The 17,460-nt window shown below is 35.9% G+C and overlaps 1 long non-coding RNA gene across 1 annotated transcript; it reads right to left on the bottom strand.

Moving 5' to 3' along the window:
• Positions 1–9,619: 9,619 nt before the first annotated feature.
• On the bottom strand, positions 9,620–16,484 carry LOC144289295 (uncharacterized). Its single transcript, XR_013357261.1, has 3 exons — positions 16,388–16,484; positions 11,405–11,453; positions 9,620–9,839 (listed from the first exon to the last, which is right to left on the bottom strand). It is a non-coding gene; the product is annotated as an uncharacterized LOC144289295 (long non-coding RNA).
• Between the last annotated feature and the right edge of the window lie 976 nt (positions 16,485–17,460).

Below are 17,460 nucleotides of genomic sequence, written 5' to 3'. Positions count from 1 at the left end.
TTTTCAACTTATGTAGTTTTCTTATAGTTCTGTGTAAGCAGTGCCTGATGATTTATGACATTTGACAAATGATGTCAATTCATTTACTTTTTATCTTTTTTTGTGATTACCAATATAATCAGACTGACCAAAGCCATCTTATTTTGTTTGTTTACCAGCTTTTCCCTTTTAGCTCATCCTTAAATCTCTTTCCCCATCTTTAGTGTTTGTTTCTCTTGTGTTATTTTGGAAGCTAGAGATCATACTCAATTCTCTTTGAAGTTCCTTTTATGTTTTTAAATATGCATAGTTTTTTAAAAGATTTTATTTATTTGAGAGAGACAGAGAGAGCATGAACAGGAAGGAAGGACAAAGGAAGAGAGAGAAGCAGACTCCCCACTGAGCAAGAAGCCCAAAGCAGGGGCTCCATCCCAGGACTCCAAGATCATGACAGCTGAAAGGCAGATAGATGCCCAGCAGACTGAGCCATCCAGGTACCCCTAAACGTGCATATTTAATTATAGATTTTTCCAACAGATTCTAAAGTTATTTAATATTTTTATCTTCCTCCTAAACACAACATAGTTTTTGTACAATCTTTTCACTCACCAAGTATCTATCCCCTCTGTACTATGTAATCATCCCTGCCTTGAGTGTTGTTTCTATGTTTGTTTTTCATTTATAAACAACAACCAAATTTTCTTCCATCAGAATTTAAATTTGCTGATAGATTTTTATCGGATAGTCCTTTTATTGTTTGTAGATAGTAAAATTACTTAATCCTTGTATGTCTTGGGATCTTTTAAATTTGTCTTGAATGATAAATTAGCAGGGTATCAAACCTCTAGGTTGACAGTCATTTTCTGTAAACACTTGGATGTTATTATTCTTTTGTCATCTGGCTTAAAACCCATCTTTTCTCTCTGACACCTTGGAAGAGTTCCTCTGGACTCTTGATGTGCTACACTTTCATAATAATATGATTGGACATATTTTGGTTCCATTCAAGATGTGCCTAGACATATTGCTGTAAATTACTAAATATAGTTATTTTAAAGTCTTTTTCAATTAATTAATAATTTCATCCAGAGTACATTTGAAGCAGCATAATTTTAGACACAACTAACAGAAAAGCCAACCAAAATAACAGCTTCAACAATAAGGAGGGTTATTATTTCATACTTTTAGAGGTCCAGAGCTAAGATAATGACCTGACAGTAACCAACCATGCACAATGCTTTAAGATAAATCTACCTGTATCATAAGTTTCTTTTACCTTCTACATTCTTCTACTTCATAAAGAAATTATACATGCCTTTTTCATTATAAGTATTTATACTTTACAAAATCATAAGAGCCATGAATATTATTACCAAGGGCAACAAATGATCAAGCAAAGAATCAATTCACAAATCAGACATTTAGATACTTAAAGCTGCATTTGATAGTGATAGTGATAATAGTATAATGTCTACTGTCTATTGTAATGTCAATGGTTATGTCTAGATGTCTTGAATATCTGTTAGAAGTGCAAAGTAAGAATGACTTTTTATGATACGTGTAAAAGGTGATCGAAGTTAACGAATTTTCTATTTCTTAACAGACAAAGGAGTAGGACCAATATTCTTGTGAATGTTTCCAACTTAATACATTACTTAGAACTGACTCTTGAACTATCTTTATGGTTCAGAACTTTGCCTTCTACAGCTGCTGAACAGTGGGGTTGGTAGAGAAAGAGAAAGGGAGAAGGACTTCCTTAAGTCTAATTTTTCTTGGACAATTTTCAGAATTGATAACGAAACTTGGAATTGATAACTAAAAGTACCTAAATTCTCAAGGTTAAGGACAGGCCTATCATTACTTCAATTTCTGAGCACACAGTCTTTATGTGACTAAAAAGAGGGCTTTACCTTAAAATCCACTATATTTTATCCCATTGGTTTTGGCCCATTATTCCAGCCTATTATGTGTGTTTGAATTTTGATCTTGTTTTTTAAATCACCAGCTATCATTCCCAACTTTGTGTCAGTTGCTATTCTAATAAAACACACTTCTTTATTTACATACCCTCAATCACACAGTGCAATCACTCATTCATTTGTGTGGTTTTTTAAAATTAGAGTTTTTTATTTCAAGATAATTGTAGATTCACAAGCAGTTATAAGAAATAATGCAGAAAGATTTTACGTGACCTTTACCTCATTTCCTTTATGGTAACATCTAGGAAAGTCAAATACAGTATTACAGCCAGGATATTGACTTGGATACAGTCAAGGTACAGAACAACAGTGTGTTTCCCCATTCAACCACTGAAGGCCATCTGAATGGCTTCCAGTTTTTTGCTCTTATGAATAAAGCTACTAAGAATATTTATGTACAGGTTTTAGTATGAAGATAAGTTTTCATTTGTCTTCAAAGCTGCAACACATGGTATTTACATGTTTAATTTTTTTTAAAAGATTTTTTTAAAATTTTTATTTATTTATGATAGTCACAGAGAGAGAGAGAGGCGCAGAGACACAGGCAGAGGGAGAAGCAGGCTCCACGCACCGGGAGCCCGATGTGGGATTCGATTCCGGGTTTCCAGGATTGCTCCCTGGGCCAAAGGCAGGCGCCAAAGCTGCGCCACCCAGAGATCCTTACATGTTTAATTTATTTTTATTTTTATTTTTATTGGTGTTCAATTTACTAACATACAGAATAACCCCCAGTGCCCGTCACCCATTCACTCCCACCCCCCGCCCTCCTCCCCTTCTACCACCCCTAGTTCGTTTCCCAGAGTTAGCAGTCTTTACGTTCTGTCTCCCTTTCTGATATTTCCCACACATTTCTTCTCCCTTCCCTTATATTCCCTTTCACTATTATTTATATTCCCCAAATGAATGAGAACATATAATGTTTGTCCTTCTCCGACTGACTTACTTCACTCAGCATAATACCCTCCAGTTCCATTCACGTTGAAGCAAATGGTGGGTAGAAAATGCTCTGCATCACTTGCCATCAGGGAAATACAAATCAAAACCACAATGAGATACCACCTCACACCAGTGAGAATGGGGAAAATTAACAAGGCAGGAAACAACAAATGCTGGAGAGGATATGGAGAAAAGGGAACCCTCATACACTGTTGGTGGGAATGTGAACTGGTGCAGCCACTCTGGAAAACTGTGTGGAGGTTCCTCAAACAGTTAAAAATATACCTGCCCTACGACCCAGCAATTGCACATGTTTAATTTTTAAAGAAACTTCCAAACTGTTTTTTCAGGATGGCTGTGAGATTTTACATTCTCACCAGCAATGCAGGGTATGAGCACTTTTCCTGCATTGTCACCAGCATTTGATTTTGGCCAATTTGATAGGTATTTAGTGATATAGTTCATCATGGCTTAACAGGAAGCAACACTGAACATCTTTTCATGAGCTTTTTTTGCCATCTATATATCCTCTTGGGTGAAATGCCTGTTAATGTCTTTTGTTCTTTTAAAAATTGGATTGTTTGGTTTTCTACTGTCAAGTTTTGAGAATTCTTTGTATATTTTAGATGCTAGGCCTTTGTCAGGTATGTAAGTTGCAAATATTTTCTCCACTCTGTAACTTATCTTTTCATCCTCTTAAGAGAATCATTTGCAGACCAAAAGTTTTTCATTTACATAAAGTTCAATTTATCCATTTTTTCCTTTTATGGATCATGCTTTCAATGTCAAGTCTAAGAACTCCACTTAACCCTAGATCCCAAAGATATATATATATATATATATATATATTTATTTATTTATATTTATATTTATATATAATATATAAGATATATATAAGATATAAGATAAGATATATTTATATATAAATATATATTTTATATAAAATCTTATATAAATATAAGATTTTTATATATATATAAAAGCTATATTGTTTTATGTTTAATATTTAAGTCTATAATCCATTTTGAGTTGATTTTTGTATAAGGTGTAAGGATCTTTTTTGAGGGGGACTATTTGACTATTATTTCTTAAAAAGTTAATTCTTCCTCCATTGAATTGTTTTTGTGCCTTTGTCAATAATCAGTTGGTTATATTTATGTCTTTATATTTGTAATGGGTCTATTTCTGGATTCTGTAGTCCATGTCATTTATCTATACCTTAGATATCTATTTCTCTGCTAATTCCATACAACATTGATACTGTAGTAATATAGTAAGTCTTGAAATCTAGTAGACTAATTCCTCCCATTTTATTCTTCATTTTCAAAATCATTATAGCTATTCTAGTTCCTTTATCTTGCTCATATCTACAAATAATCCGACTGGGATTTTGAATGTAATTGCATTAAGCTTGTGTATAATTTTGGAGATAATTGAGATCATTACTACATTGAGCCTTTAATCCATGAACCTAGTAAGTCTTTTCATTTATGAAGATCTTTTTTTGATCTCTTCATCAGCATTTTATAGTATTAATATATGCATCCTATGCATGTTTTAGGATACTTATACTTAAATATTTCATTTTTGAAGAATTGTAAAATTGTATTGAACTTTCAGTTTTTGTGTCCACATGTTCATGGTTAGTATATAGAAACAGAGTTGAATTTTATTTGTTTATCTGGTATCCTGCAACCTTGTTGAACTCACTTATTACTTCTATGTGTTCTCTTGTATATTTTTTCAGATTTCTTATGTAGACAATCAAATCATCAGCAAATAAGGACAGTTTATTTCTTACTTTCAGATCCACAGTTTTAAAAATTTCTTTTTCTTGTCTTATTCATTAGGTAAAAGATCCAGTGCAATGCTGAATAAGAGTGGAAAAAGTTGACATTCTTGCCTTTGTTCCTGACTTTATTGGAAAAGCATTAACCCATTTACTGTTAAATATGATGCTAGTTTTAGGGTTTTTTTGCAGTAGCTCTTCATCAGTTGAGGAAGTTTTGCCCTATTTCTGGTTTTCTGAGATTTTTTCCACATGTGCATTTTGAATTTTGTTAAATGCTTTTCTGAATCTATTGATATAGTCATGTGATTTTTATTTTTTATCCTGTTAATATAATGGGTTACATTGATTAATTTTGCATCCCTGGAATAAACCACGTACTCATGATGTATAATTGTTTTCAAATATTATTGAATTCTATTTGTTAATATTTTTAAAGGGTTTTTTGAATTCCATAATCCATAGAGATATTGGTCTATAGTTATCTTTAATTATATTGATTTTTTTCTGTTTTTTTTATAAAGGTAATTCTAGCAATATAAGATTATAGCTGTTTCCACCTTTCCTATTTTTTGACAGAAAGTGCATAGAATTGGTTTAATTCTCCACTGAAATCATGTGGACCTGAAAATTTCTTTCAGGGGGAATTATTTTTTTTTAATTTACTTATTTTTAAGATTTTATTTAGGGGCACCTGGATGGCTAAGTGGTTGAAGATCTGCCTTTGGCTCAGGTCATGATCCGGGTCAAGTCCCACATCAGGCTCCCTGCAGGAAGCCTGCTTCTCCCTCTGCCTATGTTTCTGACTCTCTGTATCTCTCATGAATAAATAAATAAAAACTTTGTAAAAATAATAAATATTTTATTTATTTACTTGAAAGAGAAAGACAGAGATAGCAACAGAGATAGCAAAAGAGAGCGTGAGCAGGGGAGGAAAGAGAGAAGCAGGCTCCCTGCTCATCAGGAAGCCTGATGTGGGTTTGATCCCAGAACCCTGGGATCATAACCTGAGCTGAAGGCAGACACTTAACCCGCTGAGCCATCCAGTTACCCCCCTGGGGAAGTTTTCAAATTTTAAATTAATTTAAACTAAATTAATTTCCTTAATAGTAATATGGATATTTAAATTATCAATTTCATATTGGGCGAATTGTGATAGTTTGTGATTTTGAAAGAATTGGTTCATTTTATCTATGCTATGAAATTGATGTTTGTAGAATTGTCTGTACTATTTTGCTCTTTGTTAGTCTTCCTGGAGGTTGTCAATATTATTGATCTTTCAGAACTAGCTTTTGTCTTGATTTTTTTTGTCTTGATGATTTTATGTTTTTCTCTTTTCAATTTCCTTGATATCTACTTTTATTTTTACTTATCTCTTCTTGTTTTGAGTTTTTTAGCTCTTCTTTTTCTAGCTTCTTGTGGTGGATGCTTAGATAATTGATAGGAGATTTCTCTTCTAATATAAACATTTAGTGCTGTAGATTTCCCTCTTGGCACTCCTTAAGCAGTGTCCCAAAGATTTTGATATGTTGTGTTCCCTTTTTCATTCTGTTTAATGTATTTTTTTATTTTCTTTGAGTCTTCCTTTTTGATGCATGGACTTTCTGAAAGTAGATTGCTTAGGGTCCATATATTTGTTGATTTTCCTGTTATCTTCCTATTTTGATTCCACTGTAGTCTGAGAACACATTCTGTATTATTTCAACTCTTTTAAATTTGTCGAGGTTTGTTTTATGGCCCAGGACATAGTCAACCTTCACATGTGCCCTGTGGATGCTTTAAAAAAAAATATGTACCTACAGTTGTTCAGTAGAGTGTACTTTAAACGAAATTAGATCCTGGTAATGAATAGTATTTTTATAAAGGATTTTTTATTTTATTTTTTTTATTTATTTTTTTTATAAAGGATTTTTTTTATAAAGGATTTTTTTAAAAAGATTTTCTTTATTTATTTATTCATGAGAGATACAGAGTTGGAGGCAGAGACATAGGCAGAGGGAGAAGCAGGCTCCCTATAGGAGCCCAATGCAGGATCTCAGGGTCCCAGGATCATGCCCTGAGCTGAAGGCAGATGCTCAACTGCTGAGCCCTCCAGGCACCCTGTGAGGCTGTTATTAAGTCCTTCTGTAAACTTGCTGATTTTTGGTCTGGTTGTTCTATCCATTGTTGAGAGAAGGATGTTGAAGTGTCCAGCTATAATTGTGGATAGATCTATTTCTCCTTTCAGTTCTTTCTGTCTTTGCTTCATTTATTTTGTGGCACTGATTTGGTACATACATCTTTAGGATTTCTGTGTCTTCTTGGTGAAGTGTCCCTTTTCTCATTCTGTCCTCTCTGTCCCTCTCGGTCCTTGTTAATTTTCTTTCTCTGAACTTTGCTTCAACTGATATTAAGATAGCCCATTATTACTTCTTTTGACTGATGTTTGCATGCCATATATTTTTTCCATCCCTTTATTTTCAATCTACACATATTGTTATATTTGAAGTGAGATTCTTAGAAGACCAGATAGTTGGGTCATATTTTTAATCCATCATGCCAATCTTTGTGCTTTAATAGGTATATTTACACCATTGACATTTAATGTAATTATTAGCGTGTTATGCATGCAATTTATTTTTTTTCCTGTTTTTTCTCAATCTGCCTCTCATTTCTTTATTTTCTTTTTTTTTTCATTTCTTTATTTTTTTATTCTGCCTTTCTGTGAGGCCTTTGTACATTTTTCTCGAATTTCACTACAGTGTTTTTGAAAGCATTTCTTTTTGTATAGGGTGTTTTGTTTTGTTTTGTTTTGTTTTGTTTTGTTTTTGGTGGTCATTCCAGTTACTACATGATATATGCATAACAGCACAGCTTACTGGTACTGACATTTCACCAGTTCAAATGACATGTAGAAACTTCCTTTTACTTCCCTTTATCCTTCCCTATTTATATTTAAATTATCTTAAATATTTCCTCTACATATTATTTCAAACCACATCAAATAGTGTTACAATTTCTGCTGTGAGTGTCAAACATCATTTAGGAAACTCAGAAGGAAAATGTATTGTTTTGACCCATATTTTCACTCTTTTCATTGTTCCCACCCCCTTTTTAATGTTCTAAGATTTCTTATTTCATTATTTCCTTTATGTTTAGAGAATTTCCTTTAGTCATCCTCTTATGGTGGTCTGCTGGTAACAGACCTTTTCTTTTCTTTTCTCTCTCTTTTCTCTCATCTGATGTCTTGATTTTTTTCTTCACCCCTGAAGGATATTTCCACTGGACATAGGATTCCAGATTAATAGGGGAGTTTATTTGTTTTTATTTTATTTTTATACTTTTCTTTAAAAAAAGATTTTATTTATTTATTTATTCATGAAAGACAGAAAGAGAGAGAGAGAGAGAGAGAGGCAGAGACACAGGCAGAGGGAGAAGCAGGCTCCATGCAGGGAGCCTGATGTGGGACTCGATCCCAGGACTCCAGGATCACGTCCTGGGCCAAAGGCAGGCGCTAAACCGCTGAGCCACCCAGGGATTCTCCAGTTTATTTATTTGTTTGTTTTTGTATTTAGCACTTGAAAATGTTGTGCCACTCACTTGGACCTTTATGATTTCTGATGAGAAATTTACTATCATCCTAATTGTTTGCCCCTATAGATAAAGTTGCTTTCAAAATATTTTCTTCATCTTTAATTTTCAGAAGTTTGACAATGATGTGTCTTGGTGTGGATTTTGGGGGGTATATCTTGTTGTAATTTTCTCAGCTTCTTGAATCTGTGAGTTTCAAACTAGGTTTTTTGCTAAGTTTATAAAACTTTCACCTGTTATTTCTTTGAGTACCTTTTTCAGCCTCCTCCTCTTTATCTTCTTTTGGGACTTTGATGCTGTGAATGTTAGATCTGCTGCCAAGTCATGAAGGTCTGTTCTTTTTTTCTCAATCTTTTTTCTCTTTGTTGTTCAACATAGGTCATTTCATTGTTCATTCTTCAGGTTCACTTTATTTTCTTTGTTACTATCTTTATGCTGTTGAGTCCTTCTAGCAAGATTTTTGTTGTAATTTTGAATTCTGTAATTATCCTGTGATTCTTCTCTATATATTCTATTTCTTTGCTGAAGGATTTTTCAAAAAGGATTTTATTTATTTGAGAAAGAGAGCATAAGCAAGGGAGATGGGTGGTGGGGAGGGAGAAGCAGACTTCCTGCTCAGCAAGGAACCCGATGCAGGGCTCTATTCCAGGACCCTGAGATATTGACCTGAGCCAGAGCCAAAGGCAGACACTTAACCAACTGAACCACCCAGGTGCCCTTCTTTGCTGAGACTTTCTGTTTCTTTGCTGAGTTATATGATTTATTCATATGCTTCAAGTGTGTTCATAAGTGCTCTTTGAAGGCTTTATATGATGGCTACTTATAAATATTTGTATTTCTAACACCACTTCCATTTTGGTGTTGGAAGCCATTGATTATCTTTTTTTCATTCAAGTTGAGATTTTACTGGTTTGTGGTATGACAAATGACCATCTAATGAAAGCTGGACATTTTGAGTAGCATAATATAAGACTGAATCTTATTTAAACCCTCCGTTTTAGCTGTTTTCCTTTGACACTAGTCTAGTGGCAAAGAGTGCTGCTTTGTTACTGTCAGGTAGGGGTAGGAGATTTTTCTGGTTTCCATTGACACCCAAGGCGGAAGAGGGGCTCTTGTATTGCTAGGTGGAACTGGGAGTTCCTACTGGGTTTCAGTTAATACCATTCTGGATGGGAGGGTTGGGTGTGGCTCATTACTGTTCTCCCATGCAGTCTCTGCTGACACCACATTACCACCGGACCTTGTTACTGATGAGTGGTGATAAAAGTCCTGCCTTCCCACTAGCTATCCTCTGACACCACCCCAATGGGGAGTGAGAGGAATGGTTTTATTTTTTATTTTTTAATTTTTATTTATTTATGATAGTCACAGAGAGAGAGAGAGAGAGAGGCAGAGACTCAGGCAGAGGGAGAAGCAGGCTCCATGCACCGGGAGCCCGACGTGGGACTCGATCCCGGGTCTCCAGGATCGCGCCCTGGGCCAAAGGCAGGCGCCAAACCGCTGCGCCACCCAGGGATCCCGAATGGTTTTATTTTACTGCTGGGTGGGAGTTGAAGTCCAGGCTCCTCACACAGTCTCTGCTGACCCTGCAGGAAGGAGGAGATGAACCTCATTACCACCTGGCTGGGATGAAAGTCCTTGCTTTTTAGCTGGCCTTCTCTGACACAATACCACCATGGGAGGAGGGGAGGTTTGGGCAGTCTCCTTATACCCTGTGGAAGATGAAAGTCTCTGGTCCCCAGTGGCCTTTAATAGCATGGGTGGGGTTGGGACATAGCTTTTTATGTGGTGTTTGGCTGGAGTAGAGCATTTAATGCCTAAAATTTTTTTGTCTTTGTAGTCCTTTGGCTAGAGAGAGTCAGCTTTTGTTGGAGTTATTTTTTGTCTGTGTCTGTTATCATTTCCAGGTTTCTAGCTTCTCCAGCACCTGGGGATATATGAGACACAAGAAAAAGCCAGAGAACTCACCACTGTATTGTTCCTTGCAAATCCTGAGGTCTCAAGCTGGTCTGCTTTCTCTCCACCTTTGAGAGTTTCCTTATGTTTGTTTTTTATATGATGATCATTGGGGTTTAGTCATACTTAGTGTGAGGAATAGGGAAAAAATACTCTTGCTTCAACTCCTTGGAAGTTTCTGTTTGTATACTTTTATGTCTTTTTCCCACAGCTAGACTGTAAGACCAGACTGTAAGTTTGTGAATATCATAACTTGGATATCATTTTTTAGTTTCCACCTCCAATCTCTGGCCTAAACTTCCTTGCAATGATTCCACCATTCTTATGAACTCTCTGGTTTAGCCCCTCTTGTACGTGCTTAAGCAATAGCTTCTCAGTTCCACCCCACTTGCCCACCTCTGGTTTTGTTGTTGCTTAATCCCTTGGCCTATTGCCACTCCCCTCCTTTGGCAGAGCAACCAGCTCCTCCACCATAAGACAACATAAATCCCCTAACAACAGTTCACACCACACCAACCACATTTCCCTTTTTTAACGAAGTTACTCAATTGGTAAATCCAGGAATGCCTGATGAACCTCAGTGCCAACAAGTTATTTGGCAGACTTCCTGCTGCTTAGTATGTATTTTGGCATTTGAGGCTTAAATCTTGACAAAATAAATTTAATTGCATTGGATTGGATTGAGTAGAGCCTATGGGATAGCTTAAAGGTGAATGAAGACTGACTGGTTCGACACTGGTCTCTAATAGTAGTTGATTAATGGGCTAATCTTACCCTCAAAGAAGGTCTTTAAGGGTAAGTTAAAATGCATCATATTGAACTATTTCCTAGTCAGTGATTTGTCAGTTACTTGAATAAGGACACTAAAGCTGTGCCTTATTGGAGTGACAATTGGCACAGTTGGGAATGATAGCTAATAAGTAACAGAAACAGATTTCAAAAAACATCTTGACAGCCTGAAATAACTAGTTAAAACTAAGAGGATAAACTGTAATTGGAATAAATAAATGTAAAATCTGGTTTTAGAGGCATAAGAACTAACCTCTCAAAACATCAAATGTAATAATAGCTAATGTTTATGAGTTTGTAGTAAACATGATCCATTCATATTTCATAAATTTTTATGAAATTCATATTTCACTGAAAATTCATAAACATCATTGGAAAGTTACTGAACAAATGTTTCAATACTCACAAACTATTTTTCCTCTTTGACACAGTAACTCCATTCCTAGGACTTTATCCTGCAAAAAATAGTTTATGAGTATGAATTTCATAAAAATATCTAAAAAGAGGAAAATGTTAAATACAAAAAGACTTATGACAGCACTATTTATAATAGGAAAAACCAGGAGATGAAGGTTCAACAACAATGATAATATTTAGTAATTTGATATGTATGTCAACCACATTGTGCAGCTTTTAAAAAGGAAGTTTTAAAAGGAAGGGGTGTTATTCTAAAGACAATATAGCAACAGGAAAAGATCTTACAGTACACGATAAAAACATAAGATTAATTATTTCCTATTCTGTGTGTTCAGTTGCAAAGTTAGATGTGCTTATGTATATTTTGAATGAGAATTATAAACAAGAATTGCACAAAAACAGAAAAATGAAAGCAATCTGTGTTAGGCTATTCAGTAAAGTATCTGATCAATATTTTTAATATGAAGAACAAAAGACTGATAACGAGGTATAATAGAAAAGGTATTGATATCTGATAGAGCTTACTTCTTGTAGTATTTGCCTCAGACAAACTACAAAACTATCTGAGCCTTAAGTTTCTTATGTTTAAAATGAGAATACCGGGTGCCTGGGCAGCTCAGTCAGTTAAGTGTCTGCCTTTGGCTCAAGTTGTGTGCCCAGGGTCCCGGGATCAAGCCCCATATTAGCTCCCTGCTCAATCAGAAGTCTGCTTCTTCCTCTCTCTCTGCCTCTCACTCACCTCGTGCTTTATCACTTGCTCATGCTCTCTTTCTCTCAAAAATAAATAAATAAATAAATAAATAAATAAATAAATAAATAGGCAATCACACCAAAGGCTCTGACTGATCTCCAAACATAAGAGACCCTCCATTGCTTGAACATCATAAGCTGTAGGCACCTAGAGTGAGAGCCGACCTGGACTAGACCAAGGCCTCCCTATCATAGGGCCTTCAGGGGCTGACTTCAAGTTTGCTCATGAAGTTCTTACTTACTGTTGTACCTTGTTTGTTGTGTGACTTTGTAGTGTACTTTCTTTTGTGTGACATGTATGAAGCCAAGTTAAATACCTAGTGAAATGTCATTGAGCTTGAAATGACAATCCTGAACCTGCTTAACAATTAAGCTAAACTTACTTTATGAGTGAATAAAGCTGATGTTGTAAAGTCACAACTTGTGTAGGCACCTTTCTAGTGTGCTCGTGACAAATAATGAAAATGGGGGATACCGGTGCAGAAGTAGGCAAACAAATGAAATGAAATAGTCAAAACAAACTTACATGTATATAGAGATTTAATATATACTAAGAGGAGTATTTCAAATTAGTCAAGAAGAGATGGGTTATTTAATAAGTGGTGTTGGGAAAACTTGTTATACATTGGAAAGAAATAGTTCAACTCTCCATACAATATATAAGAAACAAATTCCAGGGATGCCTGGGTGGCTAAGCAGTTGAGCCTCTCTGCCTTTGGCTCAGGGTGTGATCCCAGAGTCCTGGGATGGAGTCCCCCACCGGGATCCCTACAGGGAGCCTGCTTCTCCCTCTGCCTATGTCTCTGCCTCTCTGTGTCTCTCATAAATAAATAAATACAATCTTTAAGAAGAAAAAGAAAAAATATAGACAGCTTAAATATAGAAATGTATGAAATAAAACTCTGTAAGTACTTGAAAAAATATAGAATATTTTTATTCCTTTAGGGTACAGAAGGCCTTACTAACAAAAACATAAAATCATAGTAATAAAGGAAAACAGTCAGACACAATAAATCCATTTAAAAGGCAATAGAGCAGAAGAAAATATTCGTTTAATAGACTGAAGATTATTATCCAGCCTCATATGATAAGAACACCTCAACATAAAGATGCCTCTTTAATTTGTCCCACATGGATCCTCAAAGCAAACCAACTGCTTCATTTTGAGCAAAGCTGAAAATAAAAATAAAAATAAAAAAAATAAAAATAAAAATAAAAATAAAAATAAAAAAGATCTGTTCCAATAGTGAAGGAAAATATTGGTGGAGCAGCTAGCTAGCACCTTCAGGCAAATTAGAAAAAGCTATTTCTTCTAATGAGCCACAGTTGGCATTCAGCTTGATGAGCAGAGGCAGGGCTGTATTTCAACTTCCAGTAGCACCCCAACCACACAATCATTCTCAGAGTTCCTGAATGTTGCATTTCCCAACAAATTGTTCAGTTTGCCCTCAGTCATATTGTGATATAATAAGAATATAGATGTTTGATCTTCTTCCTGGCTTCTGGCCAGGGATCCTAAACCCCTTGTAATTTCCTAAGTGATAAGAAAGATAAGAAGATATCTTTCATTATAACATTTGATTTTTGTTCCCAGTTCCTGAAATAGCACAGGAATGAGAAAGCTGAAAGGAATATTTTTGTTATTCATAACAAACTCCTTTCAACCGCACCTGAGTTTACCGCACATGGTAATGAGGTGACTTTTGGAAAAACCTCTAAGGATGAGGTGATGGTTGCCAGGGAACCAATCATGATTCCCTAGATTAGAAGGTTGGAACTTTTTGTCCAACCCTCTACATATCCTCTCTGTTCTCCTTCACACCTCAACTCCTGGGATCAGAGAGGGGCTGGAGATTGATTTCAATCACCAATAGCCAATGTTCTAATCAACCATGCCTATATAAGAAAGTCTCCTTAAAAACCCTAACCAAAGGAGTTTGGAGAGCTTCCAAATTGGTGAATACATTGAGCTGCTGGGAGGATGGCACATCCCGAGAGGACATGGAATCTCCACATCCCTCCCCCCATACCTTGCTCCATGCATTTCTGTCATCTGGCTGCTCCTGGGTTGTATCCTTTTATAATTAACCAGTAATCTAGCAAGTAATTCATTTTCCAAAGTTGTATGAGCTGTACTAGCAAATTATTGAACACAATTTGCAGTTAGTATCTGAAGTGGAAGCAGTCTAATGGACTGAGCCCTTAACCTGTGGGGTCTACGCTAATTCCAGGTAGCATCAGAACTGGGTTGTAGGACACCAAGATATCCAGAGAGTACTGGAGAATTGGTTGGTGTGGGAAAAACTCCCATACATTTGGTGTGAGAAGTATTCCATGGGAAGAGGAAACAGGGTTTTCCTTTATTTGAAGTGTGAGCAGAGACAAAAAAAATCCTTTTCTTTTAGTCTTCCTGAGGATTTTCAAGGGTAGTATTTCTTTGCTTTTAATTAGTTTTTTGTTTTACTCTATGTTGTGATCTATCTGTGGGATGCAGCTAAAATAGTGCTTAAAGGGAAATGAATAACATAAAACAATATAGAAGATATAGAAAATAATAGAAAAAAAAGGTCTCAAATCAATGACCTCAGCCTACACCTTAGAAAACTAGAAAAAGTTGAACAAATTAAACCCAAAGCAAGCAAAAGAAAGAAAATAAGATAAAAGTATAGATCAATGCACTAGAAAGCAAAAAAATAGAGAAAAATTGACAAGCTAGTTCTTTGAGAAGAGAAAGATTAATACAACTCTGGCCAGATTCATTGAGAAAAAAAAAAAAAACACAAGTTAAAAGAAAGAAGACACAATATCAAAAAAGAGAGGGAGCATCACTACAGACCTCACAGATAATGAGGGACTATTATGAACAATTTTATGAGTAAGTTAAACAACTTAAATAATAACAAATTATCTGAAAGATACAAAGATCACCTACAAAGAAACAGATAAACTGAACAGCTACATAGCTATTAAAAGAATTGAAACTGCACTTAGCCCCCACCCCATAATGAAAACTCTAGATCCAGATGGCTTCAATTCCACTAGATATTTAAAGAAAAAAAATTCTTAACAAACTTCTTCATAAAATTGAAGAGGAAGGAATACTTCCTAACCCATTCTATGAGATTAGCATTACCCTGATACCAAAATCATACAAAGAAAATCTAAGAAAACTACACATAAATATTTTCTCATGAATGTAAATAAAATCAATCTAGCCCCATGCATAAATTGACACTTTACTCTTCTACAAATACAAGCAATCCAGCATTGTTGAGTGTCCTTCCAGTTGTGTTAAATCCTGCCTCTTTCACTTGAAGGCATCCTTCTTAAGGACACATATCAATATTTCCCTCCTTACAACTCCTTCCTCAGTCCTCAGCACTTGCTGACCTATCACTACAAGGATAAAACATAGAATAATTTCATGAATTATTTTAGGGAAAAAATAAGAGGAGAAAAAGAATTTTGTATGGGAGAAGAGGGAGTAAATCCTTGTGTTTTTTTTTTTTCCTTGTGGTTTTGTACAGATAGAGCCAAGGGAAAATTATAGATGTGAAAAGAAAGAATGTGTAAAATGGTGTCCTTGGTATCTCACATATAAAATGATTTCACTCTTTTTTTTGAAAATTACAAATATATCAGTGCTTGGTGCTAAATCTTTATTGAATGTGTAATATACACTGGTTCCTCATCCCTGAGGTTGGAGATGATAACTTCCTCTTTTCATTTGATTATATTTGGTGAAACAATTCAAAGGCTGAGATTTAAACACATTCTATTTCAGGTGCATGACCTTACAACTGGGCTTATCACAAGGTGAATTACACTTGAAGGTGCCAGAACTTTTCAGTTAGAAGTTTAACAGAACTTTTCTTATAACCCTGACTTTGGCCATATAGCTCTGGTTCTTAACATCAAAGCAGACAAAAGCCAGAGGAAGTGACTCATTTCTGCTTGAAGTAAGTTGAAGCCTTCTAATGAGGAAAGGCAAGATGCACATCTTCTAGCTCTGGTGTGTAAAGTCCATATAATTTAGGACTTAGGATCTATCTGGATTTGAAATCCATAATCAAGCATTGGAGCTGGAGTGATTGGGAACAACACTGGTGGCATCATGGGCCATGGAATGTCACAAGAAAGTGAAACCCCATAAAGATTAAATATCAAAACTCTCCCCTTCACTTTCCTGGGGGATGTGGATTATGGCCATAGACTGACATACCTGGGATGGAATTGGAGAAAATATTATTAAGTAGGTGTTTCAAAATATTTGTGAGAGCTAGCTTCTTTGAATAAGAACCCATCCTGTTTCCATGGTGACTCACTAAGCATCAATTCTAAGAATCCATGGGTCAGAAGAGTCCTTGTCTTCTCTATCACCTGGGACTCCAGGGAAGCCCAGCATATGAACCTTTTCATATTCCTTTTTTTTTTTTTTCCTGCCAATAGTCTAGGTGTTTCTAGAGGGCAGGAGTCAAAATCATGCCTAATGGGGTCAGTCCCGGTGGCCCACCAGTTTAGTGCCGCCTTCGGCCCAGGCTTGACCCTGGAGACTCAGGATCAAGTCCCGCGTCGGGCTCCCTGCTTGGAGCCTGCTTCTCCCTCTGCCTGTGTCTCTGCCTCTCTTTCTCTCTCTGTGCCTCTCATGAGTAAATAAAATAAAATCTTTTAAAAAAAAATAATGCCTAATACATGGTAAGTACTCAGTATGTATTTGTTGAAGGACTGAATGCATGAGTAGATGAATGAACCTTAACGACCCTCCCTAAATTTGATTTGTCAATCATACCTCAATAAAGCTGGGGGGAGGGGATCCCTGGGTGGCTCAGCGGTTGAGCGTCTGCCTTCCTGGAGTCCCGGGATCGAGTCCCACATCCGGCTCCCTGCATGGAGCCTGCTTCTCCCTCTGTCTGTGTCTCTGCTTCTCTCTCTCTCTCTCTCTTTCTCTCTCATAAATAAGTAAAATCTTTAAAAAATAAAAGTAAAAAAATAAAGCTGGGAAAATGAGCCTCCTTGTTTCTGACCAGAAGATTAGTTGTTTTGCTATTTTCTTACAGGCGAAAGCTCAGCACCTGGGGCATCTAAAGTGATCTAGCAGTACAGTGGCTCTCAAACTTTGCTGTTTCAGAACCATCTAGAGGCCCAGGTTCTTTGAAGTAGAATAAGTCCTAAGCCTTTGTAGTTTTACCAAGTTCCCCAGGTGATTCCAATCTATGCAAAGTAGAAAACCAATGCTTTTGTGTCATACTTCTCAACCTTTCCATGCCATATCAGTGTAGAAAATGATGCTTATTC

This window comes from Canis aureus, chromosome 19 (genome assembly GCF_053574225.1).
Source record: "Canis aureus isolate CA01 chromosome 19, VMU_Caureus_v.1.0, whole genome shotgun sequence".
Taxonomy (NCBI): Eukaryota; Metazoa; Chordata; class Mammalia; order Carnivora; family Canidae; genus Canis; species Canis aureus.
Note: the sequence above shows the minus strand (reverse complement) of the source record. Positions and strands in the feature narration are given on the sequence as shown.